This window comes from Misgurnus anguillicaudatus, chromosome 22 (genome assembly GCF_027580225.2).
Source record: "Misgurnus anguillicaudatus chromosome 22, ASM2758022v2, whole genome shotgun sequence".
Classification (NCBI taxonomy): Eukaryota; Metazoa; Chordata; class Actinopteri; order Cypriniformes; family Cobitidae; genus Misgurnus; species Misgurnus anguillicaudatus.
The window spans coordinates 41,061,618-41,066,991 of record NC_073358.2 but is presented as its reverse complement, the minus strand read 5'-3'; the positions used below and the strand labels follow the sequence as shown (position 1 = coordinate 41,066,991).

The 5,374-nt window shown below is 36.2% G+C and overlaps 1 long non-coding RNA gene across 1 annotated transcript; it reads left to right on the top strand.

Annotated features, from left to right (window-relative positions):
• The first annotated feature begins 956 nt into the window (after positions 1-956).
• On the top strand, positions 957-3,459 carry LOC141358828 (uncharacterized). The gene is made up of 3 exons (XR_012365290.1): positions 957-1,116; positions 1,800-2,016; positions 3,008-3,459. It is a non-coding gene; the product is annotated as an uncharacterized lncRNA (long non-coding RNA).
• The last annotated feature ends 1,915 nt before the right edge of the window (positions 3,460-5,374 follow it).

Genomic DNA, 5,374 nt, shown 5'->3' with positions numbered 1-5,374 from the left:
AGTTTGTGATACCAAATAAAGTCAAAGAAATCCACTTTAAAATCCTTCATATTTTTTACCCCTGCAAGTTATTTTTATCTAAATGTATGGATATTCACCTTTTTGTGGTTCTGAAAATGAATCAGTGATTCATTTGTTTGTTAAATGTCCCTTTACAACACCATTTTGGAATGAAATTTCAAGATTGATTTTTACATCCTTTAATAATCTTATTGACTTCACTGAAGAAATGGTCCTGTTTTTGTCATGTAATACTGGTTCTGTTCCTTTAAACAATACTATTAATATCCTGTGCTTGCTTGGAAAAGGTCATATTCATAAGTGTAAAGTTACAGCCTCAAACCCTTATTTTATTGCATTTTGCTCAGAATTAAAAGGTTTAACTGAATCTCTTTGTAAATTAAAGAATAACAAAAAAGCAGTTAAATCATACCAGATATTAAATAAGGTTTTGAATTCACCTGTAATTTGAGATATGATATTTAGATGAACTTTCCTACCCCCTACTTGAGTAAAAATATAACAATTATTTTATGTCTATGTATGTTTTTTCTTTATTTATTTTCTTTATTTATTTTATTATTATTTGTTTATTTATTTCATTATTATTTTTTATAACTGTAAATCCCTCATAAAAGAATGTTTGTTCTTATTACTTTATAATACTATGTTATTGTATAATACTATTTGTTTGTATAATACAAATGTTAATTGTTACTGACATAATGGTAATAATAAAAAAAAACAGAAAAAAAAAACTCGTTTTAGTCATTTGTGCATTGCATGTCGTTACCACTAATGAGCACAAGATGGCAGATGACTTCTTCGCCACTATCATTTTGAGTCGTATTTTAAAGGAAGATTTACAAGCAATAGCATGCAATGATTTTACTATAGCCAACTTATTAAATGCAGATCCAAAACCAGGAAGTCAAATGCAGTTTGAGATTTATTAAGAAAAGTGTGTTATATAACAGGATATAGAAGAGGCAGATCATTATTTTCACACTCCATCACAGCAGGTGGCGGTATGCACCTTTAAAGTTGGTTCGTAACCCGCCATTAAACCAAAAGAAGAAGATGAAGATTGTAACGTCAGCTCATCGTAAGCATTAGGTAAGTGCTCGCTCACAAGCTTATGAATAATTATATTGCAGCGAATGCGTTACGACAGGCACTGTCATTGTGTGAATAATTAATGATATAGTGATCCAAGCATTACGTCGAGTTTGCCGTAAGCTTACCTCATAGCCGTCATAAGCCAGGTACGCTGACGAAAGGGTAACGTAACCACACCGAAGAGCCAAAAAGTATTATTGAGGAATACAAACGCAAAAGCAGCAGCAGTAACAACAACAACCGAAAACAGTTTTGTTAGATAAATGGCCTTGGGCAAAAGTCTTTATAACTGGAATCACATAAGTTAGTGGAAACAGTGTCAGGCTTTCCCAGATGGAGACAATATAGTGAGGTAAAACTTTAGTGCTGTTTAAATGAATGCGTTGTGTTTGTTATTCATTTAAAAATATGAACATAAAGTTATGACTCATGACAAACTGGCAAGAGAGTTGATAACACAGATCTGTCCAAATATGAGGGAAACTATATTCCTTTGTAGGCCTACTGTGTAGCATTAATAGAGTAAGTTGGTCTAAATAATTTCCTTGTTGATTTTACATTAATACTATGATTTTACATTTGAATAACCATTGTTTCAAAAATCATAAAAACAAATCTGATTCTAGTTATTACTAATACAAGCAACTTTTTATGGTTTTCTATATGCTTGTCTTTCACAGATTATTCACCCAGTGTTTATTCACAAGATTGACCGAAGCTTATTTAGATGACCAAATTATGAACATTGTGACCCACCCTGAGGCTGTAAGAGTGTGCCTGATGAGAGAATGCGTACTTGAAGCAGTTATAGGACATAATATATTCAAGAAGACCAAGCGATCCTTATAGGACTACATGCAAAGCAATGTACTCCAGACCGCACAACTGGACATACAGGTACTTTTTAAAAAGCTCATTATTCTTCTTAACTTAAACATGCATGCTTATTCTTTCTACTATTGTCTGTTTTATTATTAGTAAACAGTTTTGTTTTAAATTGTTAAAACATCTTTATCCTTTTTCAGATTATATTTTTGTTAAAGATTTTTTATTATCTACATGTCATGTCTGTGTTTATTTCAAGTGCAAACAGTAGAACTGTCACAAATGAATATATCTATGACTTTGCACCTGCACTTAATTTAGACATTTTTAAGCATTTTAGGTCAAAATCAGAGTGTAACTTTTACTTTTCATACTAAATGAAATATTCAGCCCCAAATAGCACTTGATTACAGAAGAGTTTTCACTTGTTAACCTGACCGATACAGCAACCATCACACCAAACATTCCAAAACCTGTTTCATTAGATAGAAACAATCAATGAATTTGGGCAACCAGTATCTGATTGAATACTATAGCTAAAAGTGTGTCACAGCTTTGTTCTGATCGGTTGTTTCTGTTTATGTGTTTTATACGCTGTGTGTTTTGTCATTGGTTTGTTTTGACAGGTGGCCATGCACGTACCAGTCATTGTCTTAAGCCCAGGATACACTGCAAGATTTTTGCTCTCCTATAATATCATTACCTTATCACACTGTGCGACATGGATCATTTAAACTTGGGTACGACAAGCATGTAGACTGTATAATGATGACACCTATTGAATCATAGGTTGTGACGACTGTGACTCCAGTTAAGTGCAATGTCACCAGCATGTGCTAGTGTTAAACAAATACTGGTACGCTGGTCGACATAGGACCACCGAAGAGCCACGATCACAGAAATTGCCACAAATGTTTCACGATGGTAATCTTTCGTTTGGGACCGCCAAAAATCATGCAGTGTATCCCAGGCTATATCCTCCCCTCCGTCTAGTCATCATCTCATTAATTATGAGATGCGCTGTCAGTGCTTTTTCTTTCGGACTCTTCTCTGTTCTCTCCAGATTGTGCCCTGATGCCATCTGCCCCGTTCTCCCAGCCTCATCTTCCCTCCCTATGCCTAGCTTCACATCGGTTGGCTCTTCTTTGGCTCTCTTCATCCCGTCTGCCTGCCTCGCTGCTCTCCCTGATAACATTTCCTGACTGATGCCTTGCACTCTGACTCTTTCTGCAAGGTGCCATTCTCAGCAGTGACTCAATTTAGTGCCACCCTGCTGCTTGGTGAGTCTCTGCATTCTGGAATTGAGATTTTCATTGCCCATTCAATAAACTGTTTTGTGCCTACAGTTGAGTCTGTGACTTTTTTTTGACCAAGTGATGTAAGTAAGGTCTCAACTTTATACCTTTTAATATTGATTTCTAGTTACACAGTTGTCTTTATGATGGGCCTAGCATTTTTTAGAGAGTCTGTATTTCTGTTTCCTATGTCAATACTACCTATTACAATGTTTTTGGTTGAAAACAATTATAGGCTTTTGTTGCCAATGTTTGTTGTTTATGGGTTTTATTAATAATCAAATATTAAAGCTCCAGTGTGTACTTTTTTTAGTTAATTCTTAGCAAAAACCCATGTTTTCTTCCAAAAGTATGTGCTCATTCATGTGTAATTACTTCCACCCCACTAATCAAAGTATTCTCGTAAGTGTAGAATCTGCTATTTAAAATACATACCGCCGTAGCGCTCTCTGGCTGAATCCATGTTGTGCCTCCATCTTTGAAATACATTCGCCGACGAGGGACATTCCTGAAATTCAAGCTCCGCCTTTCGCGCTTTCAGAGCACACTCAAGCTGGCCGCGAGCTGAAGCCTACGGAGGTTGCATGTGTAGGCGGTATACGTCATCAAGACAGTCTTATTTCAGAATATTAACAATTATAAAGCTGACATTTATTCTTAGTTAATTGTAAATTGATGTAATATGCTTATGACTTGCGAATGTAATGCTCAGTTAATTTAAATAAACCAGGCTTGATGACGTATGCAGCCCGGATATGCGACCTGCGTTAGACTGAATCCTTCGGCCGCACGCCGTGATAAACCTGCGATCTAATGCTTGAAAGCCTGTTGAAGAACTATTCTCGAGGACATTAAAACAAGTCGCCAAGGAAGCGAAACAGGGATTTTAAACGACAACGCGACAGGAAAAACATCAAGACCAAAGTCAATATTGGAGTTAGTTTTCCAAGATGGGGCTCATTGGACTCAAGTTACTTTCTATCTTCACCACAGGTAATTCAGCATATTCGTTTACATCTATACAGTTTATGTTGTAAACTTGAAGTTTTATAGTTCCTTGGCTAACTATAGCATGGGTATGCGTAACACTTGTTAGTGTAAACATGCATGTGGTTTAATGTCTTGGAACAGCCACACGCCGTCTCTCCGCCCATTTATGTAATCTGAGGTAACTGTTACTGAGATAAATGTTTTTCATCTTTTCTGACCTCTAACACAAACACACGGTGTACAGCGCTATTTTTAGCCTTTCATTGATAAAAGCGTCTGATCTGCGCGTCTTTCGTTTCATTTTACAAGCGTGTGAAAGTTGAGCGATCTTATTTCACCAATATCAGAGAAAGCTCTTACATATACACGGACATGTAACGTTTACTTAAAACATAAGCATTGGACTCTGACATTAGTTTCGCGTCCATTTAAACCTGTCATTACTCCAGCTCATGAGTACATGACAGGAGAGGAACTGGTCCACAGACCATCTCCTCAGTAATCTGAAGAGAAGCGGTCGAAAATGGACAAAAAGAGACGGATTTAAACACCAAGTGTAAACGTAATGTCTCTCTCTCGTCCACTTGTGATCTGATCGATGAAAACAGCCCCTGTGATATTTTTCCTCGCGTGGATGAAAAAGGAGTGTCTAAGCTACGTTTATGATTGCTTTTTGTAACTTATGTGATTTTAAGCGGACATATCATGACAATCAAACTTTTTACATGTTTAACATAAATCTGTGTGCTTTGACGGATCAAAGGCAAAGGACAATGCAAATTGTTCATTTTTTTTCATTGCTTTTGCTTTAGCTACTGGAAGCCATGTTAACCTTGGCATGACAGGGCCACCGTACTAGATAAAACGCGTTCCGAATGGGGGGGGCTAGAAACTAATAATCAGTTGGTTGTCATATAGAGCTTTACCGCTAGATGGGAGTAGATCCTACACAGTGGTGCTTTAAATAAGATTCATTTATAACTGAGCAAAAAAATTAATCCTTTTGGAGTTTATATTCCATTATAATTTGCCTAATTCTTACTAGAGTACATGTAATAAAGTTCTGTTTTCTTTGTCATGTATGTTTTTACTACAGTACATTCTGATTGTATGAAGTTATAAGACTTAACAGTTTACAGGCTGTG